The sequence below is a fragment of the Dermacentor variabilis genome, chromosome 7, assembly GCF_050947875.1.
Source record: "Dermacentor variabilis isolate Ectoservices chromosome 7, ASM5094787v1, whole genome shotgun sequence".
Classification (NCBI taxonomy): domain Eukaryota; kingdom Metazoa; phylum Arthropoda; class Arachnida; order Ixodida; family Ixodidae; genus Dermacentor; species Dermacentor variabilis.
In genome coordinates, this window is record NC_134574.1 from 38447443 (window position 1) to 38475014 (window position 27572).

The window sequence follows — 27572 nt, forward strand, 5'->3', positions numbered from 1 at the left end:
TGCACGGAAGAAGCTTGCTGAATTCGCGAAGCAAACTGAGCCCGGTGAACCGTTTAGTCTTCGTTTTAACAAGCTTATTCTGAAGAAAAAGTGCTATACCTACTGCCCTATAACCGATAGCGTTCAAGAAAAAGATGAAAAACGCGTTGTAACTAACTCTGGCGCTTTGTCTCCTAGATAGCTCAACGAACATGAGCACCGACCTGCGCAGGCACCACATAACGTCTCAGTTCTTTTTACTAATATACGCAGTGTCATTGGCAATCGCGATAGTTTATCTTGCACGGCCGATACTACAGCAGCTGACATCATTGTACTAACAGAAACTTGGCTCAATGAAACTGTGCATAATAATGAAATATTTTCAACGGAAAAGTGTTACCGTGTATTTCGCTGTGACCGTTCTTTTGGTCGCGGCGGTGGTGTATTAATCGCTGTGTCCGACAATCTAGAATGCGTTGAAGTTAGTGTTGATACTACAATGGAGTTCAAATGTGTACAGGTAATAATTAACCATAAAGCTCTATTATTTTGTGCATGCTACCGCGCACCATCTACGCCCGTCGGCTTTTCTAACGACCTTCATGATATTCTGAACATAATTCAAACAAAGTTTCCTGGTCGTCCTATTTTTATTTTTGGTGATTTCAACTTCCCGAACATTAACTGGTCTAGCCCTGCAGTGGACGGTGACGGATCTTCCGAGTCGGCAAGTTTTTCAGCCCTCTGCTCCTTCTTCTCGCTAACACAAATGGTTACCCAGCCGACAAGGACGTCAGCTACCAGTTCTAACGTATTAGACCTTTTGCTAACGAGCACCCCAGATTTTGTTTCTGAGGTAAAATACTTGCCAGGCTTAAGTGATCATTGTTTACTGCACATCACGTTGAATTTACTGTCGAATAAAACGCCAAATAAAACTAAAACTATTTACAATTATGCTAAAGCAAATTTTTCTTCAATTAATGATGGCCTCCGGTTTTTTCTCGACGATTTCGTCCTGGCATTTGCCGAACGATCTGTTAACGAAAAGTGGTGCATGTTTAAAAAAAACTGCATGAATTATTCGAATTGCACGTCCCTCGTAAAATCATGACGACTAATCGTAGATCCTCGTGGTTCACTCGTTCCTTAAAACGCCTCGGGAACAGAAAATGGCGATTATATGTCAGGGCGAGGTCGTCCGGAAGATCGGAGCATTGGTCAGCTCTAAGAGCCGCAGTTGGCACTTATAAAAAATCGTTAAAAGATGCTAAACAGCATTTCTTTGATGTCACACTGCCATCATTTCTTTTAACTGATACTAAAAAATTCTGGAACGTTGTTAATGGGTCAGATCAGCCATCAATCTCTCTCCTGGATTCTCAATTAAATCCCATCCCTAACAGTGATAGTGCTAATGTACTTAACGAGACTTTTGCTAATGCATTTTCTGTCCCTTTTAGCGCATCACCACCAGACTATACTCCCGCTATCATATTTCCTATGGATCCCATTCGTTTTGACTTTGAAGGCATTATAAGTATCATAGATCGTTTAAAGTTATCCTCTTGATGTGGTCCCGATAATATCAGCACTAAAATCCTGAAAAACACTAAAGTATATTCTTCCATCATACTATCGAAAATATTTGAGCAATCCCTTCAAACTTGTGACCTTCCAGACGACTGGAAATTGGCTAAGGTGGTTCCACTCCATAAATCAGGCGACAAGCACCTATCGCTCAACTATCGGCCAGTATCACTAACCAGCATTCCTTGCAAGGTAATGGAACATGTCATCTTGTCATCCCTAGCAAACTTTCTTGAGTCATCATCCTTTTTTACTCATGCGCAGCATGGTTTTAGAAAACACTTTTCTTGTGAAACACAGCTAATAAATTTTACACATGATATTAACTTCATACTTGATCGTGGCAGTGAGGTTGACGGCATCTATTTAGACTTTTCCAAAGCATTCGACAAAGTCTCTCACAGCTTGCTTCTTCATCAACTAAGTAAACTTAACATCGACCAAAATGTACTACGATGGATTGAATGTTTTTTGTCAAACAGGTTCCAGTACGTGCACGCTAACGGCATTAACTCATCACCGGTATGTGTGACCTCAGGCGTCCCACAAGGTTCTGTTATCGGTCCCTTGCTCTTTCTGGTATATATTAATGACTTGCCTAACAACGTAACATCCACAGTGCGACTTTTTGCAGATGACTGTGTAGTTTACCGGGAAATAAAAAATACTAACGACACCGTACTACTCCAGGAAGACTTAGCTACTATATCTAACTGGTGTTCACAATGGAAGATGACACTTAACGATACTAAATGCAAAGTAATGCGTTTTTCGCGTCGCGTCAATCCGTGCCCGGCTCCCTACACTATTTGTTCTTCCCTGCTAACACCGGTAACATCTTACAAATACCTCGGTGTCATTATAACGTCAAACCTAGCTTGGAAGGCACATATCATTTCTATCATCGCGTCCGCTAACCGCATGCTTGGATATCTGAAACGGAACTTTTCCTTAGCCCCGACACCTGTCAAACTACTTCTGTACAAATCGCTTGTCCGCTCCAAATTAGAATATGCTAACTCAGTATGGGACCCTTTCACTAACTCTCTTATCGATGCCCTCGAAGCCGTACAGAACAGAGCAGCCCGTTTCATCTTTCGTAACTATGATCGTTTGTCCAGCGTCACAGAAATGAAAAACACATTGTCAATAACCGCTCTCGCAACGCCCAGAAAAATATCCCGCCTGTGTCTGTTTCTTTAAATTTTCCACATGAATTCCACCCTTAAAGATACATTACTCACGCCGCCTACATATGTTTCATCCCGCTTAGATCATCCATGCAAAGTTGGTGTTTCACAGTGCCGTACAACATCCTGCAGGAATTCTTTCATTCCAAAAACATCGTTGGACTGGAACCAGCTACCATGGGATATTGCACTTTCGAAAGATTTTGATGAATTTAAGAAGAAATTATCAACACATTATTGCTTGTCATAGCTTTGGTTCCATTTCCATTTTTCTCGTTATCATGCGCATCCTTCTGTATTTTCCCCCCAGATTTGCTGTGTTCGTGTTTGTGCTAATGGTGGCGTTTTGCAATTTTCAACTTTTTTTTTGTGCGTGATTTAGCGTTTCTTGGAAATTGTATAATTTTGAACTCGCTTCGTGTTCCGGGTTGTGAATTATGTATTTGTTCCGGTATATATATGTTCTATATATATGCGTTGTCTCCTTTTGTACAAATTTATTGCAATGTGTGTACCACTCCCCTCAATAATGCCCTGTGGGCCATGAGGGTATCTGAAATAAATAAACTATATAAACCCCTTCAAGGCACCCGCATATCTATAAGGGTGAAAAAAGGATTTTACAAAATCTAGCGCACCTGCACAGGCTACGCGTTATAGAACCCCAGGTGGTCCAGATATATCCGGGATTTCCCATCATAAGGACTCTCACAATCACATCGTGCTTATGGCTCGTAAAACTGCAGAATTTAAATAAATTATTATACCGAGTCACCGATTTCTCCTGTTTTCTCTCTTTCAGTTCTCCCGCACTCCATCTGGAATATAATTTGTGGTTTCTATGTTTGTTGCATTCTTATCTCATTCTTTGTGTGTCTGTACTTAATTAGCCCTTCACATTATTTACAGCCGTGAACAATTTGCAACAGAACTCGAACCCCGCCTGACAAATGACTCTAGCTAGTTTGTTTGTGCTGCAGCTCTACTTCTGACCAATGCTTTCTAGTTTATACCTGCATTATATGCTGAACCTGCACTGTATTTTGAACTGTATTGTTTATTAGAGCGTTAGCAATCTTGTATGTACCGTTCTGTGAGCAACGCTATTGATTTTTTTTTCTGACAAATCTAGAATCGGGGCGCTCACGGGAACTTCACGCGCAGAAACGGTATAAGGCAGCGAGACTTGTTTAGCAATCGCGATGTATTATGAATGTTTGTCTTTACTTATTTATGAACGACTGCCCTGACTGATGCGTAACGGAAATAGTGGAATATATATGAGAGCTATGCGTGAACATGGGTTTTACGTCAATGTGGGCATGTTTTTATTTGCTCATAGTTGTGCACATGTATGGATTTGCCGCTATGAGCGCAATGAAAGGTGGTGACTTGACAGGCCTGCAGACCAACATGTGTTCTCTAGCGGGTCTAATGTGTTCTTTAAACCAGTCCAGTATTGTATTCTGTAGAATCAAAGGCGTTTGTGAGCCAATCCTCAATACTATTGCATTATGCAGCCGCTTGGGTATGATGTCTCGGCGTAGCTTCATTGACTCTTTATTGCTTATACGTCAGAAATGGTGTTGATGCAGATCAATGTGACCGCAAACCACATTTACCAATATCTCGACTGGGATGTTCACGTGGCCGCGCTATTGGAAGCTGCCGGATGAGGTAAATGTCACTTGCAATTGTGCCTGTATATGACGAGACCAACAGCGTCTCGGCATGACGGAGGAAGCCGTCGCGCGCATGTACGTGCATGCTACAATGTGAACCGTTGCTGGTACGTTGCATTCCATATGAACCTATCCGAGCTCGTGTTTGAAGCTAAACGGAAGCAGTAAAGATTATTCAGAATAAAAGGTGGAAATGAAATACCATTTATTGCATATTGTGTTTTATGGTTACTGAATTATATGATGATTCAATAAAGCTTCCGATAACATCGATTCCAACAATTAGGAGGGTTGGATTTCCCGCATTTCTTGTTCTTCACTGCTCCTCATGCAAAAACATCCCTGAATTTTCTGACAACTTCTAATAAAAGTATACATTAATGTGGAATATAACTCAAACAAGTCAACACTGGGGGTAGCTTCCAGTTCATAGCATATATTGCCGTTAAATTGAACACAGCCGGGTGCGAAAAGTGGCTCTGTTTATGTAAATATGTTATAGGGCAACAGAATATAAGAGCTAGTTGTACCCAGCGAAAGTATTTGCTTCGGTTGAGTACTGACGACGTGATCTCTAATGAACTCTGCTAAAACGTCATCATCCTAAAACCAGTAAAACAAATACACACTTTCGCCATTACCCATGCTTTAGCTCGGGCTAAACTCCGAAACCACCTATTCAAATACACGTAAATTGTGGAAATGTTTCTGAAATAATTCTTAAACTGATCCGAATGAAATATGCTGCATTGCACATTCAAATAAGAAAATATGGCTATATTGCATAGCTGCCACATGGTCTGTGCCTTTCCCATCGATGCAAGATCTTACACTCCATAGTCTCGTAACAATTGACCTTTTAACGTAAATTCCTACAAGTGCAAAAGTTAAATATAACAAGAATGCATGTGAGAGCAAAACTGCGAGAGTACGAAAACTAAAAGTAACATAATAAATGACCATATGTTTGCCGTCAAGACAACATTTATTGCTGTGTTAACTGTTTCTGAGGTTGCTTACATTTGCATGAGACACAAAAAAGTGACTCTAGTTGATGAGAGCTGAGTATGTAGGGATTAGAAATAAAGGGCAATGAATATGAACACGAGCTTTTCGTTGCAAATTCTCCCAGGCTTTGTTTACCGTGGCTGGTTGTTGCTAAAGAATTTGAAGATACAAAGGTACAAATAAACAGCTATGACAAAGCTTGCGCTCAGACCGCATACGTCCAGTTCTTTCTGTGCACGTCTACTACAACAAAATAACATGCCACCTGAAAACAGCACATATAATGCCGTTTAACAGGCAACCCTTAAGCACAGTAATCTGTCAAATGACTGAATACTTATTATAATGATTGCTTGAGTCACTTTCGTTTCTTTGACTTTGCATCTTTGCATGTGTCATTGCGTTATTGGGCAATCATTAAGAATGATTATCTTCCAATGTAACAAACATTCTTTACAATCTTTTGAAGTTGTGTTTTTATGCGCACGCTCGTAGCCTCATCAAGTTGTACGCATAGTCGTTATCTGCAAACCAATAAAACGAGCACTTTGTTTTAGATACACCGCGCATAGATACCAACATGTGCGCTGGGTCATCTATAGTTCTTCTTGTATTCCCTTTTGTTTGTATTTCACACAGTGAATTATATTTTGTTTCGCAATGCCACATGTTGAAGAAATTTGAACGTATTACGCACTGGTGTTGTCTTTTTGTTTTTTGCGACCGTGTGGCACGCTTTGCTCTCTCATACTCGCCTTTGTAATGTTGACTATTTTTCTGAGTTCACCAGAGTGTGCGTTCTCATTTGATGAAAATGCTCAACTGCTAACAGGTCAACTGGTCAACATGGTCAACTGCGAACAAAGGCGGTGCTGACGGCACAAGCATTCGATGGTAGGGAACCAAAGTTCCGAGCCTGCCGACCAAAACTGCTGGAGATTGAGAGCGAAATCCACGGCATCGTGAGGTAATGGCGCTGACGGTAGTACTTGATCGGGAGAATCTGAGTCCATGACTGACTGAATTGAAGGCGGACTGCGAAGCCTGCGGGGTGGAAGCTTTCTACGGCAGTAGGCCCTGATGGCGGCTGAGGCACCCGCAGCTGAGAGCGATGACGCGAAGTCCGGAGTCACCAAATTGTGGGTGAAGAAAAACCAGAGAGACGCTGGTGTCTGGTGTCCACAAAATATATGTTGAGACGAGCACGCTCAGTCAGGCGGAAGCCTGATTCCGCAGATTCCACTGTTCGCGCACCTTCAGTGTGCTTGGCGTGTCCTGGTCGTCTTTTGTGAATGGATGATCGTGGCATGTAGTGGTGTGCTACATATTTTTATGAGTAATAATGAACGACATTTAAAACCGCAGGGCGTGTTCATATAAGTGATTTGCCACAGAACGCACCATCCCGTTTAACACCGTTGCTGGCACGCGGGAGATAAAAAAGGATATTATATACCGCCTGCTCGTGTGTTCGTCTGCGGTCAAAGGCTATAGCGTGGGGTTGCACATATATCTATCTATCTATCTATCTATCTATCTATCTATCTATCTATCTATCTATCTATCTATCTATCTATCTATCTATCTATCTATCTATCTATCTATCTATATATATATATATATATATATATATATATATATATATATATATATATGTATGTATACCGGACATGACGGCAAACATTGGTAGCGCGGGTATGCTATTTTACACCGTAGGCATTTGTGCACAATAGCCACGGTGGACACCGCGGACATGCCATTCTGGTTTTTAGGAATCACTAGATATCCTTTTTCCACGAACTTCTCTCACGAGATTCCTTGTTTTCTTCCTTTTGCTTCTTGTTTTTTCTCAGGCAATATTGTGTCATTAAGTTTATAGGTAGAAGTAGTTGACATTCGTGCTGTATAACTATTTAAAAAATACATTACAGAACCCTCACAATGCTTAATTGTACGTTTAATAGCATCAGTTGCGGTTCCTATATTGTAAATTCTCCTTATTGTCAAAAACTTGCATTTGCCTTTTTTTTCACACAATATATTGCCCCCACTTTCGTTCATTCCGTTCTTAAACTGATTGTTTAACACATGTATTGTGTGACGTTTTTGTAAAGGTAGTTATCTTGTTCTGTACTACAATAGGTCTTCTGCAATAAAGTTATCTACATGTTTTCTGCATTTTTCTTGGTTTGTTTACAAATGGCACGTGATGCTAGGGGCATAGTCAGGTGTCTTATGTGGTCAACCTTCGCCTCAACACGAGGACAATGATGTATTCATATATCATTATGCACAGGCATTGTGATTGTCATATTAAATATCGGACGAAAACTCACTCGATAGGGAAAAGTGGTGGCAAATTGCTACCAGTGACTTTCTTTAAAGAACGATTGTTTTCGTCCATCTTGTTCGCTCTACCCCCTAGGACCCACTGACGTGTTTTACGGAAATTATGTTCTCACAAATAGCCGCCGTATTGCTTTTATGCGATACTTTTCGGGCATTACTGCGCACAATGAAAGAAGGGATCGCTGAAGCGCAGGGCTTATTTGTATCAGGCTGGTTAACCATCCACAGTGATCGCTGTGTTGACAACACCCCTCGCCTTACGCAAGACGCTTGCAGTGACACCAGTGCATTACTTTCAGTTCTACTTGGCTACAAAGGCATGTGCTGGTGCCTCACCGAAATGTTTATAGCAAGATTGGTTCGTTCCTTGCAGACTGCATTAGGTTCGCGAATGTTTTCATCCTTTCGACAAGCGATCATAGCGACACAATTTTCCAATTCGCGTTAAAAATTGCCCGACAGGCTGGTCTGCATAGAGTAAAAAAGCTGCCACTCCCGCAATCGTTCGCAACACATACAAGTGCCGCAGCTGATGACGCGTGTCACTTCGGCAGGCAAGAGAAGCTTCCGCACACTGTAGTTACCACTGTACCGAAAGGTTGCACAGCAATTCTTCGATAACCTCGTTTGAACTGACATGACATAAAGTTCACCCAGAAGCAGCCAGAATATCACGAAATTATTCCGACAATAGTATTTCCGTCCCTTTCTCCAGTCAAGGTGGCGTCAGTGTCAGGTGAGTCCTAAGGCTTGTAGTTATTCAACTGATGGCTTCACTGGTCTTTGAAGTCAGGATTGCTAAAAAAATGAAGCTTTGTTTTTATGCCTTGGTTATGAAGTGAATATTGTTCAATCAATTTTAATGCATTTATGTATTATTGCTAAGTTCCAAGTGCTGATATTAAATATAATTTATTTTATTGTGTAAGGCAAATATTTCAAGACAAAATAAAAATAACATACTAAGGTGACATGCCTCTATTGCGAAAATAATGAAAAAATGAAAATTTGATAATAATTTAAAAGTAGCTTACATAAGCATTATAGTATATTATGGTGTATGAAACTTCCCTTTTTGCAGTGTGGGAACACACTTATAATAAAGAAAGTAAAGATAAATCAAATGGGAGCCAGCACTCATTAAAAATTTGCTTGCAAAATCTCACACACGATGTAAGTTTTCATTCTACCTTTATTCGTTTTGATGATACGCGAACGACTCTGCTAAAGTCTGCTTCTACGCCCATGGCAACCACCTCTTAGCATGTTTCTTTTGTGATTCAGTTTGGTGCAACTGATATGCCATTTCAATCACAGCATATAATAATAATAATAATAATAATAATAATAATAATAATAATAATAATAATAATAATAATAATAATAATAATAATGCCTTGATTTCCCATCCCAAGGATGTGGGAAGGGGAGAGGAAAAGCTAGATATCCAGCTTGACGGGCTCTCGCCTCCCCGATACAAATATATGATGTTTAGAATAAAGGCAAACAGTAGAAGCATATGGGCACACACAGAAAGGAATATCACAATGCACAAACAGACAGGCAGACAGACAATGGACTTTTATTGAGGTCCTGAGGGACTAGCCGGCGGAGACACGTTGGGGCCCCCGGCTCGCCCCTGGCTGCTCCCATGTCGGAATCGGGAGGCCAAGCCTCTCCGCTCTTTCACGGGCCCTCTGGACGGCCATGGACTGGAGCTTGAGTTACGTACTAGATGTCGCTTCGTGCCAGTCCCGTTCGCTGGTGAGGGACGTATCCCGTAACGCAGGACACTGTCAGTGTTGGTTGTCTCTTTTACGCACAAACAAATGACAATTTTTACATAAACGTACAATTCCAAAAACAAAGCGATGTTTATAATATCATGTCGTACATTTCAAAAAGAAAGGGCCGCCCTTTCGCGTAAAACTCTAACATAATGACGCAAATCCTTTGGCCGGACGCGTTTAGAGGTTTAAATTGTAATGTTGGCAAAGGTGTAAGAGATATGGAAGAGTGTTTCTGAGCATATGTTGTCCGTAACCTGTTCTGAAAAAATGTATGCACCAAATATCGGTGTTTATGGTTGCGTACGTGATAGTTCTTTTCTGCAGTGATGCCAGTTGTGCAATGAAAGAGACATTGTTTTTGAGCTCGGTAATGTATTTAGAGATTAGGCGGTATGCGTAAGATCATGAATCGGCTTAATGTTGTGTTTCATAGAGAGCGGTTTAAATGCGTGGTCATATGCTATATTATATACTATTCTGAGCATTATTTTCTGCTGAACGTGTAATTTTCGTAGATTCGTGAGGGATATTTCCCCCCAGGCCAAATGACAATAATTTAGATGGGAACATAAAAATGAATTGTGAAGTAGCAATTTCACTTTTATAGGGAGGAGGTGCTTATGAGTTTAAATAGATCCACTGACACGTGACCGTTTAGTTGCTACATAATTTGTTTGGTCATCCCATGCCATTTTCTCATGGAAAAGTACACCTAGTATTTTAAAGGAATTTACTACCTCTATTTTAAAATTATTAAGAATATCATCGTTAATATGAAGATCGTTGTTTTTGGACGGTAAATAATTGCCTTCGTTTTGGAGGTGTTAATTTTTAGAGCTTTATATTATGTCCACTTCTCAAGCTGCCTAAGTGCTGTATTTGCTTTAATGACCATGTCTGAGGCAGACGAGGCTGAAAACAATAAGCTGGTGTCATCAGCATATATTGCTATTTTTACTTCGCTCTGTATCTGTGTTATCTCGTTCACGTATATATTAAAAAATATCGAGCCCAAAATGCTGCCTTGCGGCACGCAGGTAGAGAGCGTTTTAACATTGTATCTGTGACCATTTATTTCAACATACTGTTGTTGACTTCCATGATAGCTGCTCAAAAGCATCTATGACGTTCATCGATAGCCATATACTTGAAGCTTTTTTAAAAGTAACTTGTGCTTCAGGTGATCAAAAGCCTTCGAAAAATCTACATATATTCCTATACCTAAATTCCTGTCATCAAGACCCATACAAAAATGCTTCCTTACTTTCTTTAGAACTTTTATCAACATCCTATCAACTTTAGTAACATCCTATTGACTTTTACTTTTTAGTAACGTTTGTCAAAAGAAAGTTGGTTACTTCTTTTCTAACTTCAGTATGTAAAAAGAAAGTTACTAGAAAGTTAAGACACACTATTTTAACTTTTTAGAAACACGATTCAATAGGAAGTCAATAAAAATAATTATGTTCTTAAAGTAGATAACCCAAGTTACAAAACATGCATGAATATTATTCAATAAGGTTATAATTATTCAGTGAATATGGCTGGTGCAAGACAGTCTTGTTTCATGGGCAGGTGTAAATTTCCACAATTTTCAATCAACTTTCTAGTAACACTGGTTACTAGAAAGTTGTAAAAATGATTTAGTGAAAAATGAACATATAACAGCATCTGAACTATAAATGAATATGCAAAGACTGGCTGCTTTAGAAAAAAATGTTTTTTTGCGCAGTAACTGTTTTCCTAATTTTTAATCAACTTCCTAGTAACAGATGATAGTAGAAAGTTCATAGAAAAAAATTGCTTCTAATACCGGACGCTAAGAGGAAATATGGTCTCACCGATTCAAGATGAGGGCACGTATTCTCGAAAACACGACAGGTAGTGCCATGGGAAGCGTGTATATGAGCGGTGATCATGAATTTGTGCTCAGTAGGTGTCAAAGAAGCCCGTAGGCCATGCACCATATCACTAGACGGAGCTGCACGGACGGCGCGCTGATCGTCTCGTGTTCGCCAACTAAAGCGGGAGACACACGGTCCGATTCGGTGTCCGATCCGGCGTCCGACGCGCCGAAACTGCAGCCCGAATCGAGGTGCTTTGCCGTGCCGAAGCGCCGGATCGGACGTCCGGCGTGCGACAAACCGGGCAGATTTTCATCGTCCGACGTGTCCGACAACTGCACCGTCGTCTCTGACGTTCCCTCCACGGAGGCGGTGCTGGCTGGCCGGTTTCTCGCAGTTATTCTTTTTTCTTGCCTGCTGCAGTTTGTTTCTGACATGAAATAGTTACCAGTTCAGTAAAATTATCTCGAACGTGTGCCTGTTATGCAAACCAGCGCCTTGTACACTAGCACTAAGCTACTGGTGAGATCGGGAGCCGCGACGCGAGGGCATTTCGCGAGCAGACATCACACACCGACCGTCTGAGCGAGGCCGCTCGCTTCGTTTGCACGTTTGCCCTTCGCAACGACTGCGTCGAGTAAACTAATTGTATTTAATTAGGGCCGACCTAAGTGTACAGTGTTAATTGTTTTGGCAAAAATAAGCACTCTTCGACGAGCTCGGGCCGGATCGCAAGCGCCGTCGGCTGCAACGTCCGCCTAGCTATGCCTACCGGCCCTATCGCTGGCTTTAGCGGAGCCGTCAGTGGACAACGCGCCGTCGTGAAGTGTTCTGTCGCTCACAGGGGCATAATTTTATCGACAGCGTTCGCGTAAAGCGAAGCAGTGTTGTGCAGAGTTGTTTCTATTGCGTTTCTCGACGTGGATATGAACTCAAGCTGGGGAGCTGGATGTGGGCGGAGCTTACGCGCCGCTCATGCCGTAGCATGCAGCGCCGCACGTCGGATCGGACACCGAATCGTACCGCGTGTGTCTGTATAGCTCGCTCAAGGTTCGGCTGAAGTCCCCGTATGTTCTTTATAAATAAGGAAGCCTACCTAGGCACTGTAAACACAACGATTGGGGCCTAAATACATCTTCGCCTCCCACTACGGCTTCCTTTGAGTGACAAAGTCTGATCTCGAAGGCCGTGCTTTTGCAACCTGCATGCACCTGAAGCAATTGCGAATCTTGAAGGCAACATCCGCTTAGCTTTTATTATATATACATTTCCTTAAACTTCGTATCACAAAGTACAAAGTACACACTTTTGGACCAAACAAATCTATTAAAGGACTCTATCAAATGTTATTAGGAAAAAACACGCAATTTTTTCATTAAAGATACATTTTTCTAAAAAACCGCAGAGTGGCGCTACTGCAGTATCTGTTTGGTCGACACACCACGTTGGTTGTAGTGAATGCTCCTTGCTGTGAGGTGGTATTTGAGTTATATTTTAGAAGTGCCTAGACAAAACGTGCTCCTTGTCGTGTGCAGTAACCATCCCAAACCCTCCGGACTCGTGTAACGCCATTAGTTCGCCGTGTGTTTCGAGCGATCCACCAGTGTCGTCAGTGAGTGCCCTAGTACAGCGCCCGTCCGAGCTGCCTTTGTTCTGCCGAGCTGCCTGCCCGCGCTCTCGTGAAAAGTCTGGTACTGGGGCTTCGAATTGTAGTGTTTGCAAGACTGTTGAAGGTTGTGCTTTTGTGGAGCTAGAGTTCATCGGAAGTTCTACAGTGCTTGCGCCAGAGAAACGTCGGTGCCTCTGTACCTGTTAGACGAAGGAGCGTTTGCCAAGTCTTGAAAGGTAAGCAAGTTTGGCGCTTGCGCGCATTCTTGAAGCTTATGATTTACGTAATGAGCGTTGTGTAACTAGCTAGAGCAAAGCGCTTTCCTATCGTATGTTAGCCATGTTGCTGTGCACATTTAGCAAGCAATTTCACGAAAGCTTCCTCTGATGTTACAGCGTACTTGCATTCTGCTACCCGCCTTGATTGCTATGCCTGAATGGGCACACAATTATGAAAACACATTGAAAGTTGGTGTTCGTTCGGTAGTTTCCTGGCAAGAAGTTATTCGCTATATAGGCATTCCCGCAAGTACAGTACATGTGTAATGTATGCATCGATGTATCATGGACTTCGCGCGTTGACACACGATTGCTATGTTTGACGCTTAAGCAGATAGAAGCTTGTATGAAGATTTTTGTATGTATATAGTTCGGTTTCGAGGTCCGCGTCGCGAGAACCTGTGTGTATTGTTTATGTTCTTGAGTGCCTTCGCGTATTTGTCTTCTATGTTACAGAGCGGATATAGGCCGATATTACAATAACGAGGTGCATTTTTAATCTAGACATTTCAATCAGACGCCGGCCTTTAAGAAAGACAGACCAACCAAATCTTAATAACGAGATGTCAGCTCTTGCAATCGTAGGTTACGGCAGTGCGTAATAATTTAAAGACTGCGATTTTGTAGCGATACTTACCCCTCGATTCTATATCACTCTTCTCGCCCACCGCTAACGGCCGGCAGCAGCAGTACATAGCACGGGCCGGGGCGTCGGTCAGCCCACTAACGAATAGCGACAAGGAATACCATCGCTACAAAAATCGCGGTCTTTAAATCATTACGCAAATTTTGTGCGCAATGAGATGTTATAAACGCACCTTGCATGTACATGAAAAAAAGGTTCACAACAGAGATGACATATATGCATGGGCACATATATGTGTCAATAAAATACTCGAGCGTCTTTCTGCCAACAGAAAAAGAAGTTATGTCTCCTCCAGGGCATGGCTGCTTGTACTAATGAACCTCTAAGGGAAGGTTTTCTCTAATCCCTATTTTTGATATCTAAATGCTTATGTGGCATGTACAAACTGCTTGCATCAATTTCTCATTGGGATGAGCTGTCTAAAATTTAATTTTCAGTAATAATTGCAATAATTAACTCCTTTCACCTGTCTTCTAATGACTAAAGTTCTATGCTTCTACCTTGACAAACCTTTTGTGAAATTAGTTTGATGAGGCCCAATATACAGGGCTTTCTAAATTGAAGGTATCAGTACCTATTAAAGACTATGCTAATTACGAAAATGCTGCTTGTGTATGTGGTTTATTCACTCTGTCAGACAAAATCTTTACACCCAAGTGCAGTCAGTAAATTGAAAACTGCATGTCTGCAAGGGGAAGTCAGAATTGTATTTGAAGACAATTGCATCTTGTTTGATAGTTCTCGAGCACTTGTGCGTCACTAATCGAGCACAGATTGGCCCAATACTCGATGAGGCTTGAAGCTTTCAATGTCTGCTAATCACTAAAACAGCACCAGATCTCACTCTGTGTCAAGGGGTGGCACACATTTGCTTGGTTCTAGGCAGATGCATGTCTTTCTTTCGCATTGAAGTTCCCAATACTTTCTAGTCTTACGTAAAAGTACACAGCTCAGTACAATGCATGTATGGTATACGTAAGGCTGCTTTGTTCTTTAAACCGAATCAACGAGAAGCAGCGACTTCCGTTTTTGCAAACCTTACCCTACTTCCTAACCATTCCTTCATCAAACGTGTATAAAATGAATCTGTGGTTGTTGTATTCTTTCACAGGTAGACATCGGTGACGGTGTATACGTTGAAAAGGGCATGCTGAAGAGGCTGTGCCTGGATGCTAACAACTCAGGCTTTCACTTCGCGGAGGGCCTCCTTAAAGCTCCTTTCTCAATAGAAGACGTTGAAGGGAGGTCCTTCTTTGGGCGGCTGTCAAATGCCTTCCACAGAAGGATCCGTTGGATTCCAAGAAGGTCAACACCATAGTAGGTATGTGTGTCACAAAGAAGCATCTTAATATTCTTTGTGCAGTTTTCAACAAAACTCCTTTCATGGCAATTTCAGTGCTATCTTAGGGTATACTCCTTTCTTTCCTGCTAAAATAGCTATTAACCTGATTATAATAGCATATTATAATGCAAGCTTTGCCACCATAACTAGAAAATTGTCATTACTGTTGGCATATGTATTTTTGTGATAGAGGCCCTGGTCATATGAATGCACTGATAATATATTATCCTGTCATGTGGAAAGCTAACATGTTTAGTAACAAGCTCACTTTGACAATGTCTGCCTGCACAGCAGAGGCATTTTCTAATCTTGCTGTAGAACGTCCGTAATGCCTGTTCAACTGCTTACATGTTGCTTGTATCATTTCGTGGTTCTTAAGTGCAACACAAAAGTCAACTCTTCTATGTACCTGTGCCCAAGCAAAGCTGCAGCACAGTTATGACTGGCACCTTGCCTTTCCTAAGATAATTCACGCATGAAACTTCCATGTACTGGTCACAATACCAATATCGAAGTTCATTAAACTGAAGTTGATTTACAGCTTTTGTTTGTAGATGACAATTGGTATGATAGAGTTTATGTGTCGTGCATCTGTTGGTGTTATGCACATCCATCACGCTCCCAGCTTTAATGCACTAATTCAGTCATTTCATGCATTTTTAGGACTTTGCACAAAACAGGTGGAGATGTTTAGAGCTCACAGGGTTGAAAGCTTGTCTCTTGTGCACTTCCTTTTTAAGCAACAGATGCATGGTGTGTTGCAATGTCACTGGAGCAAAACTAATATATTGCCTTTTTTCTTCTCTTTTCTAGACTACACAACGCAACATTTCAGCCTACTTCCAGGGCAGCTGGAGAACTCGTCCTCCTTACTAGCCTGGGGATATTAAATGGATGTGTTCAAGCACAAATGGAAACCTGTCTTCTTCTGTTGCATGCCACACCTAGCCACTTGGCAATCACTATTCGCCGCAGACAGATAGTTGACAGGATGTTACTAGCAAGTCGTTAGGATATATAAAGGTGGTTAATAAATAGTCGCTGCATAGTTTTTAGGAAGCAAACAAAAATTTTATTCAGAGATAATGAAAGCTTATTTTTGCAATATATAATTGCAAAAGTAATTACCTCTGAATAAATTTTTTATGTACTTCCTAAAAACTGTGAAGCGACTATTTATTAACCACCTTTATACATCCTAACGACTTCCTAGTAACATCCTGTCAACTATCTGTGGCGAATAGTCGACAGGATGTTACTAGCAAGTTGTTAGGATGTATAAAGGTGGTCAATAAATAGTCGCTTCACAGTTGACACTTTCTAACGACATAAGATAATAAGCAGTCGGTAAGAATTCTATCGACATTTTATATCTATACTTTCAATTCAATATCGGTGGCCAATAGTCGGTAGGAGGTTACTAGGAAGTTGTTACGGTGTCTAAAGACGGTTTATAGAATGTCGATAGGTTCTAGTAACATTTGTCTAAAGACGGTTTATAAAATGTTACTAAAAATTTTTGTAAGGGTAAACTGTACCATAGATCAGACATGTTTCTATATCCTGTAACTCAGTCCGAAGTGGAGACCGTATTTCTTTCATTAAATAATTCCGGGAGCTGTGATGACGGTATTAAGCTGAAACCTGTGAAATATGTTATTGATGTAATGACACCGTGTCTCACCCATATATTCCACATTTGCCTGGCAAATAGTGTCTTTCCTCAGCAAATGCAGATTGCAAGAGTAGCAGTTGTTTATAAGGAAGGTGACAAGAATGACTTTGCAAACAATAGGCCTTTGTCAATACTACCTGTTTTCTCGAAAGGGCTTGAGTAAGTAATTTTGACCCGGATGAATAACTTCTGTAATAAGCATGATGTACTGACACCTTCACAATTCGGTTTTCGGAAACACCGGTCCACCGAATTCGCTCTATTAGAACAAAAAGAATACATTCTAAAATATCCCCTTACAAAAATTTTTAGTAACATTTTATAAACCGTCTTTAGACAAATGTTACTAGAACCTATCGACATTCTATAAACCGTCTTTAGACACCGTAACAACTTCCTAGTAACCTCCTACCGACTATTGGCCACCGATATTGAATTGAAAGTATAGATATAAAATGTCGATAGAATTCTTACCGACTGCTTATTATCTTATGTCGTTAGAAAGTGTCAACTGTGAAGCGACTATTTATTGACCACCTTTATACATCCTAACAACTTGCTAGTAACATCCTGTCGACTATTCGCCACAGATAGTTGACAGGATGTTACTAGGAAGTCGTTAGGATGTATAAAGGTGGTTAATAAATAGTCGCTTCACAGTTTTTAGGAAGTACATAAAAAATTTATTCAGAGGTAATTACTTTTGCAATTATATATTGCAAAAATAAGCTTTCATTATCTCTGAATAAAATTTTTGTTTGCTTCCTAAAAACTATGCAGCGACTATTTATTAACCACCTTTATATATCCTAACGACTTGCTAGTAACATCCTGTCAACTATCTGTCTGCGGCGAATAGTGATTGCCAAGTGGCTAGGTGTGGCATGCAACAGAAGAAGACAGGTTTCCATTTGTGCTTGAACACATCCATTTAATATCCCCAGGCTAGTAAGGAGGACGAGTTCTCCAGCTGCCCTGGAAGTAGGCTGAAATGTTGCGTTGTGTAGTCTAGAAAAGAGAAGAAAAAAGGCAATATATTAGTTTTGCTCCAGTGACATTGCAACACACCATGCATCTGTTGCTTAAAAAGGAAGTGCACAAGAGACAAGCTTTCAACCCTGTGAGCTCTAAACATCTCCACCTGTTTTGTGCAAAGTCCTAAAAATGCATGAAATGACTGAATTAGTGCATTAAAGCTGGGAGCGTGATGGATGTGCATAACACCAACAGATGCACGACACATAAACTCTATCATACCAATTGTCATCTACAAACAAAAGCTGTAAATCAACTTCAGTTTAATGAACTTCGATATTGGTATTGTGACCAGTACATGGAAGTTTCATGCGTGAATTATCTTAGGAAAGGCAAGGTGCCAGTCATAACTGTGCTGCAGCTTTGCTTGGGCACAGGTACATAGAAGAGTTGACTTTTGTGTTGCACTTAAGAACCACGAAATGATACAAGCAACATGTAAGCAGTTGAACAGGCATTACGGACGTTCTACAGCAAGATTAGAAAATGCCTCTGCTGTGCAGGCAGACATTGTCAAAGTGAGCTTGTTACTAAACATGTTAGCTTTCCACATGACAGGATAATATATTATCAGTGCATTCATATGACCAGGGCCTCTATCACAAAAATACATATGCCAACAGTAATGACAATTTTCTAGTTATGGTGGCAAAGCTTGCATTATAATATGCTATTATAATCAGGTTAATAGCTATTTTAGCAGGAAAGAAAGGAGTATACCCTAAGATAGCACTGAAATTGCCATGAAAGGAGTTTTGTTGAAAACTGCACAAAGAATATTAAGATGCTTCTTTGTGACACACATACCTACTATGGTGTTGACCTTCTTGGAATCCAACGGATCCTTCTGTGGAAGGCATTTGACAGCCGCCCAAAGAAGGACCTCCCTTCAACGTCTTCTATTGAGAAAGGAGCTTTAAGGAGGCCCTCCGCGAAGTGAAAGCCTGAGTTGTTAGCATCCAGGCACAGCCTCTTCAGCATGCCCTTTTCAACGTATACACCGTCACCGATGTCTACCTGTGAAAGAATACAACAACCACAGATTCATTTTATACACGTTTGATGAAGGAATGGTTAGGAAGTAGGGTAAGGTTTGCAAAAACGGAAGTCGCTGCTTCTCGTTGATTCGGTTTAAAGAACAAAGCAGCCTTACGTATACCATACATGCATTGTACTGAGCTGTGTACTTTTACGTAAGACTAGAAAGTATTGGGAACTTCAATGCGAAAGAAAGACATGCATCTGCCTAGAACCAAGCAAATGTGTGCCACCCCTTGACACAGAGTGAGATCTGGTGCTGTTTTAGTGATTAGCAGACATTGAAAGCTTCAAGCCTCATCGAGTATTGGGCCAATCTGTGCTCGATTAGTGACGCACAAGTGCTCGAGAACTATCAAACAAGATGCAATTGTCTTCAAATACAATTCTGACTTCCCCTTGCAGACATGCAGTTTTCAATTTACTGACTGCACTTGGGTGTAAAGATTTTGTCTGACAGAGTGAATAAACCACATACACAAGCAGCATTTTCGTAATTAGCATAGTCTTTAATAGGTACTGATACCTTCAATTTAGAAAGCCCTGTATATTGGGCCTCATCAAACTAATTTCACAAAAGGTTTGTCAAGGTAGAAGCATAGAACTTTAGTCATTAGAAGACAGGTGAAAGGAGTTAATTATTGCAATTATTACTGAAAATTAAATTTTAGACAGCTCATCCCAATGAGAAATTGATGCAAGCAGTTTGTACATGCCACATAAGCATTTAGATATCAAAAATAGGGATTAGAGAAAACCTTCCCTTAGAGGTTCATTAGTACAAGCAGCCATGCCCTGGAGGAGACATAACTTCTTTTTCTGTTGGCAGAAAGACGCTCGAGTATTTTATTGACACATATATGTGCCCATGCATATATGTCATCTCTGTTGTGAACCTTTTTTTCATGTACATGCAAGGTGCGTTTATAACATCTCATTGCGCACAAAATTTGCGTAATGATTTAAAGACCGCGATTTTTGTAGCGATGGTATTCCTTGTCGCTATTCGTTAGTGGGCTGACCGACGCCCCGGCCCGTGCTATGTACTGCTGCTGCCGGCCGTTAGCGGTGGGCGAGAAGAGTGATATAGAATCGAGGGGTAAGTATCGCTACAAAATCGCAGTCTTTAAATTATTACGCACTGCCGTAACCTACGATTGCAAGAGCTGACATCTCGTTATTAAGATTTGGTTGGTCTGTCTTTCTTAAAGGCCGGCGTCTGATTGAAATGTCTAGATTAAAAATGCACCTCGTTATTGTAATATCGGCCTATATCCGCTCTGTAACATAGAAGACAAATACGCGAAGGCACTCAAGAACATAAACAATACACACAGGTTCTCGCGACGCGGACCTCGAAACCGAACTATATACATACAAAAATCTTCATACAAGCTTCTATCTGCTTAAGCGTCAAACATAGCAATCGTGTGTCAACGCGCGAAGTCCATGATACATCGATGCATACATTACACATGTACTGTACTTGCGGGAATGCCTATATAGCGAATAACTTCTTGCCAGGAAACTACCGAACGAACACCAACTTTCAATGTGTTTTCATAATTGTGTGCCCATTCAGGCATAGCAATCAAGGCGGGTAGCAGAATGCAAGTACGCTGTAACATCAGAGGAAGCTTTCGTGAAATTGCTTGCTAAATGTGCACAGCAACATGGCTAACATACGATAGGAAAGCGCTTTGCTCTAGCTAGTTACACAACGCTCATTACGTAAATCATAAGCTTCAAGAATGCGCGCAAGCGCCAAACTTGCTTACCTTTCAAGACTTGGCAAACGCTCCTTCGTCTAACAGGTACAGAGGCACCGACGTTTCTCTGGCGCAAGCACTGTAGAACTTCCGATGAACTCTAGCTCCACAAAAGCACAACCTTCAACAGTCTTGCAAACACTACAATTCGAAGCCCCAGTACCAGACTTTTCACGAGAGCGCGGGCAGGCAGCTCGGCAGAACAAAGGCAGCTCGGACGGGCGCTGTACTAGGGCACTCACTGACGACACTGGTGGATCGCTCGAAACACACGGCGAACTAATGGCGTTACACGAGTCCGGAGGGTTTGGGATGGTTACTGCACACGACAAGGAGCACGTTTTGTCTAGGCACTTCTAAAATATAACTCAAATACCACCTCACAGCAAGGAGCATTCACTACAACCAACGTGGTGTGTCGACCAAACAGATACTGCAGTAGCGCCACTCTGCGGTTTTTTAGAAAAATGTATCTTTAATGAAAAAATTGCGTGTTTTTTCCTAATAACATTTGATAGAGTCCTTTAATAGATTTGTTTGGTCCAAAAGTGTGTACTTTGTACTTTGTGATACGAAGTTTAAGGAAATGTATATATAATAAAAGCTAAGCGGATGTTGCCTTCAAGATTCGCAATTGCTTCAGGTGCATGCAGGTTGCAAAAGCACGGCCTTCGAGATCAGACTTTGTCACTCAAAGGAAGCCGTAGTGGGAGGCGAAGATGTATTTAGGCCCCAATCGTTGTGTTTACAGTGCCTAGGTAGGCTTCCTTATTTATAAAGAACATACGGGGACTTCAGCCGAACCTTGAGCGAGCTATACAGACACACGCGGTACGATTCGGTGTCCGATCCGACGTGCGGCGCTGCATGCTACGGCATGAGCGGCGCGTAAGCTCCGCCCACATCCAGCTCCCCAGCTTGAGTTCATATCCACGTCGAGAAACGCAATAGAAACAACTCTGCACAACACTGCTTCGCTTTACGCGAACGCTGTCGATAAAATTATGCCCCTGTGAGCGACAGAACACTTCACGACGGCGCGTTGTCCACTGACGGCTCCGCTAAAGCCAGCGATAGGGCCGGTAGGCATAGCTAGGCGGACGTTGCAGCCGACGGCGCTTGCGATCCGGCCCGAGCTCGTCGAAGAGTGCTTATTTTTGCCAAAACAATTAACACTGTACACTTAGGTCGGCCCTAATTAAATACAATTAGTTTACTCGACGCAGTCGTTGCGAAGGGCAAACGTGCAAACGAAGCGAGCGGCCTCGCTCAGACGGTCGGTGTGTGATGTCTGCTCGCGAAATGCCCTCGCGTCGCGGCTCCCGATCTCACCAGTAGCTTAGTGCTAGTGTACAAGGCGCTGGTTTGCATAACAGGCACACGTTCGAGATAATTTTACTGAACTGGTAACTATTTCATGTCAGAAACAAACTGCAGCAGGCAAGAAAAAAGAATAACTGCGAGAAACCGGCCAGCCAGCACCGCCTCCGTGGAGGGAACGTCAGAGACGACGGTGCAGTTGTCGGACACGTCGGACGATGAAAATCTGCCCGGTTTGTCGCACGCCGGACGTCCGATCCGGCGCTTCGGCACGGCAAAGCACCTCGATTCGGGCTGCAGTTTCGGCGCGTCGGACGCCGGATCGGACACCGAATCGGACCGTGTGTCTCCCGCTTTAGTTGGCGAACACGAGACGATCAGCGCGCCGTCCGTGCAGCTCCGTCTAGTGATATGGTGCATGGCCTACGGGCTTCTTTGACACCTACTGAGCACAAATTCATGATCACCGCTCATATACACGCTTCCCATGGCACTACCTGTCGTGTTTTCGAGAATACGTGCCCTCATCTTGAATCGGTGAGACCATATTTCCTCTTAGCGTCCGGTATTAGAAGCAATTTTTTTCTATGAACTTTCTACTATCATCTGTTACTAGGAAGTTGATTAAAAATTAGGAAAACAGTTACTGCGCAAAAAAACATTTTTTTTCTAAAGCAGCCAGTCTTTGCATATTCATTTATAGTTCAGATGCTGTTATATGTTCATTTTTCACTAAATCATTTTTACAACTTTCTAGTAACCAGTGTTACTAGAAAGTTGATTGAAAATTGTGGAAATTTACACCTGCCCATGAAACAAGACTGTCTTGCACCAGCCATATTCACTGAATAATTATAACCTTATTGAATAATATTCATGCATGTTTTGTAACTTGGGTTATCTACTTTAAGAACATAATTATTTTTATTGACTTCCTATTGAATCGTGTTTCTAAAAAGTTAAAATAGTGTGTCTTAACTTTCTAGTAACTTTCTTTTTACATACTGAAGTTAGAAAAGAAGTAACCAACTTTCTTTTGACAAACGTTACTAAAAAGTAAAAGTCAATAGGATGTTACTAAAGTTGATAGGATGTTGATAAAAGTTCTAAAGAAAGTAAGGAAGCATTTTTGTATGGGTATGTAGTCCTGCATTTTCAACATACCTAAATAACTTGACATTCATGCAGTATAGGTGTAAAGAAATGCATTACAAAACCCTCACAATGCTTCATTGTATGCCTAATACCATACGTTGCGGTTCATATATTGTAATTTCTCCTGATTGTCAAAAACTTGTATTTGTCTTTTTTTTTTTTCACAGTATGTTGCCGCAACTTTTCTCTGCCTGCCAACGCGTGCCGCTTTGGCAGGCAAGAGAAATTACTGCATTCTGTAGTTACCGCTGCACCTAAAGGCTACACAGCATTCTTCGATGAACTCGTATCAACTAACATCACGTAATGTTCACCCAGAAGGAGCCAGAACGTATACAAATCGTTCCGCAGCACGCGACTGCAACACATTATAGCCGCGCCACAGCCTGCGGAATATGAAATTCCATAATAATAAATGCCCCAGAGAGATTTGTAGCGCAAAATTTCCGCCACGTGAATAGGAAGCTGTCGACGCTAAATTGAAAGCTTGCCAATGAGAGAGCCGATGTGCGATAATGGCGCGCCAGCCAGTCCATGACGACGGTGGAAGCTCGCGAGGTGTAACTCGCCAAAATGCGTGATTCTTATTGCTGCCGGGAAGGGGCACATGATGTCGACCAGCGATTGGGTGCCCCAGCGGAAGAGAGTCGGCCAACACAAATTACGAGGAATAGAACGTGTACAACCATCGTTGCAGGACAGGGAAGGAGACTCGATGGGCATTATAGCAATTGCGTGTTAAATACAATAAGAAAAAGGTGCGAATTAAGCTAACAATATTCAACATATTCAAACAGTCATTTGAACATAGAGATCCGTCGAACTTGTCTTCTTTAGAATCAACACTTGCTGTAGACTTTTTTTAATGTTGTTGTCCATTCTGTAACAATATTGTTGAGTGAAACTCTATTAAAAGGATACCGAATAAAAATCCAAGAATATGGAGAAAGCCACACAATTGCATTCCTAAGGCACGATTGCTGTAGTGTATAGTCATTATTCGGGTTAATTTTGAGCGGATGGCTTTATTTTTGACGCTCTATGAGCGGCCACCGCGTCACTCGCAAAGCGCTCCCGACAACAAGCCGGCGAATCTGACGTCACACCTACCGTCAGCAGCCGCGAGGCGAACTGACGGTTGCGCAGTTTTGTTTTCCTCGCATTTCGCAGTGCCAAATACAAAGCTTTAGTGAGAGTGATAGCATCAGCGGTGAGTATGACTCCGACTTGGATGAGCGGGCTACTGAACGACCACGAACGATAAAGGCGTAAGCCAACGATCCGTCCGCGTCGTCAAGCGAAATTGACGATGAACCGCGTAGCAGTCCCCCTCCGCGGTGCCGAGGGTGTCTGGAACAGCAACGTGGTGTTTACACAGTGCATTCCATGCACACGCGTTCACCTCCAGAGATCAGTGGTGGCATTATAAGTGGAAACCAGATATAAACGCGGTTCCTGTGGCTTGGATCACAAGCTGGCACCTGTCACGAATGAGTTAGCGAGACAGGAGGCTCACGCCTAATTATCAGTGTTTCGTCCGTGGCGGTGCGCCCAACGTGATTTTGTCACGTAAACGCTCTGACGTGTTTGGTTTCAACAGACAACGACACTTATGCTTCAGGCTATGCAATGTCAGGCGACGTAAGGAAATTACTCTGTGTTCTGCGCAAAGCGGCTTGCTCCGGCCACTTGGTTGTGTATGTTATGGGTAGCTGCTAGCGCGTAAAACATGAAAGCTGCCAATGCACAATACAGGTGCCGTGAGTACACACTGCAAATAAAATAAGAAACAACGTAGAAATCGTTGAAGATATTGACGCGTGTAGACCTCCCTTTACCTACGCCATCGGCGCAGGTGCGGCCGGCGGTGTGACCATTACAGTCGGCTGCCGACTCTCGCGCGGCAGGTGCTTGATGTACGGAAGTAGCTCTTATTGAGATTAGATGCGATGAAGCGACAGGTGAGGATTGAAGACAGGCATGTGCAGTGACTGAAATGCGCCTCTGTAAGCAGGGAGCGTCTTGTTATTCACGGAGTGAACGAGTACATGCGCAGCGGTTTAAGCGTACCGTTGTTTCATCGCAGCCGAGCACTCCTTCCCTTGGTGCAAACGAGATGGCGCCACCAGTCTCATGTCGGTGAATTTTGTTTTTCGTCAGCCGTCGCTTCAGACGATGCGGATTTCGATTCATTCTGGCAGAATTGGCCAAACATCTGGCTCAGAACATCGTGCAAACAACAAATTACGGTCAAACGGCACCTGTGCGGAAAACTACAGCGTGAACAAGCCAGCCGTTTACGGGAGAAGCATTCATCAGAGGCACGCGAGAAAAAGACTACCGCTGCATGCCGTTTTCATATGCGCGCAGCAGATGCTCGGCATTCTGCGGCATTGACACGGCTGCTCCACACATCAATCCACAAACCCACAAGATGAAAGACGAGGTTTTCGAACAGCTCACACGAGGAAGCGGTGCGAATAGGACGGTCGAACAAAGAAAGCGCGTCGCTGCAAACGTCAACTCGTCCCTTGCGCGCTCAGTGTGCACGATCGCTCGCAATGGGCCTCGAGGTGGGTAAGCGTGACGAGATATCGGGTTTTGCCGGAGCTTTCGGAGGAGGCCGGTAGGTCCGGTGATTTGAGAAATATTCACTAAAATAATTCCTTTTCGCTCACTTTTCCTCAGAAAGAGCGTTGTTTTGGTCGCTCTCGGTGCGACACCTATCACTGGAGACAGAAATCTCGCCGACAAATTTTTTGTTCACTATCCCTTTAAGCGCGTGCCATGAATACTGCCTTCCTTACTCGGATGTAGGAATCTTCCACTGAGAACCGTCGCATGTTCGTGAGACTCATATTGCCTGCAGAATACAAGCGACGCCTATGCATCCTGCCACGATTGGTAATTTTTTGTTGTTGTGTTTTTTGACCCCAGTGGGTGTAATGTTAATCTCGACGTTTAACTGCGGTATTTCTAATACTAATTAACCTTCACCGCAAGTTAGAAATCATTCACGCAGAAATATGTTGCCATCACTGCCAATATCAGAGGAAGACGACGACGAAGTTCGAAGGAGGCTTGTGGGCTTTTATGGGTCCGTCTTTTTCGAAGCTTCCGAGCCTTTTTTGGTCACCTAGTGGTGTAAATTTGTTATCATCGGATCCGTGAAGAAGAGAAGATTCAGCGGATACCTGATTTTGAGGTGGGCCACCCCTTTTTTGGACTTCATTGGAACTTTTGTGCTCACGCCACGCTGGCCGAGAGCTAGCGTCTGGTAGACCTAGCGCGGCATGGCAGCAATGCACGTTGAAGGGGAAGTGCTCCCGGCGGAGGACTTTACTGAAGACCTGGGATGGCGGACAGTGTCCAACCGAAAATCTAGAACTACGACGAGGCATGCATTAGGTGATGGCGGTTCGCCAAGTGAGATGCCTGAACGACGGGGCGCAGGTGAACGGCGCGGAGGCTCGGCAATCAAGAATCGCATTGTGAAGGCGTCGCGCATGCCACCGATGCCACAAGAACACATCAAAATAGTCATTCGCCCACGGGGTGGACTGAATTTGGAGAAAGTTAGCTCTACAGCGGTGGGCAAGGCAATCGTAGAGGCGGCAGGCCTCGGTATTGAACAGATTCGGGAAGATGTTATTTGCCCGAACTTTATGCAAAATATCTTGGTGGCTAGTACGCCAGAAAGGAGCAACGCTGAACGTTATGTGAGACTCAGGTCAATCAGAGTGGCAGACAAGGATTTTGAGGTCAGTGCGTACGAGACGGCCCCACACACTACGTGTAAGGGGGTCATTCGCAATGTAGACATTATGGATGGCCCCGCGACACTTGAGCGGAACATTGTTAATGATCGCAATCCGCTGGCTATGGCGGCCAAACGCATCAAAAACACAGGATCAGTCATCATTGTTTTCGATGGGTTAAAGGTGCCCAATTTCGTCAGATATGGGCCAACTCTGGTACGGTGCTTCCTGTATCGAAAGCAGTTGGATGTATGTTATGTGTGTGGCAAGCTTGGACATCGGGCGGACGTCTGCCCAGCCCCCGATTGTTTTGAATGCCGAGGATGCGGGGCTCGGAACCCTGAAGAGGATCACAACTGTGTGCCTTGTTGCAAGCTTTGTGGCGGACGACACCTGACCGCGGATAAACAATGCAGACAACGATACCAGCTTCCCTACGTCGTGCGTGTACGACGACAGGAGAGAGCCAGGGCGGAGCTAACGGCGGAACAAGAGGCAGCCGAGATGGTGCA

At 42.8% G+C, this 27572-nt stretch overlaps 3 long non-coding RNA genes across 3 annotated transcripts in view; 1 reads left to right on the forward strand and 2 right to left on the reverse strand.

Moving 5' to 3' along the window:
* Positions 1 to 9449: 9449 nt before the first annotated feature.
* Positions 9450 to 27572, reverse strand: part of LOC142589008 (uncharacterized) — a 71753-nt gene continuing 53630 nt past the window's right edge. Inside the window, exon 3 of the long non-coding RNA XR_012829770.1 lies at positions 9450 to 9562. This is a non-coding gene — a long non-coding RNA (uncharacterized LOC142589008). The remainder of the gene's footprint in view (positions 9563 to 27572) is intronic.
* On the forward strand, positions 12830 to 16221 carry LOC142587408 (uncharacterized). Its single transcript, XR_012829524.1, has 3 exons — positions 12830 to 13280; positions 15080 to 15289; positions 16124 to 16221. It is a non-coding gene; the product is annotated as an uncharacterized LOC142587408 (long non-coding RNA).
* Positions 17896 to 21284, reverse strand: LOC142587409 (uncharacterized). The gene is made up of 3 exons (XR_012829525.1): positions 20837 to 21284; positions 18828 to 19037; positions 17896 to 17993 (listed from the first exon to the last, which is right to left on the reverse strand). It is a non-coding gene; the product is annotated as an uncharacterized LOC142587409 (long non-coding RNA).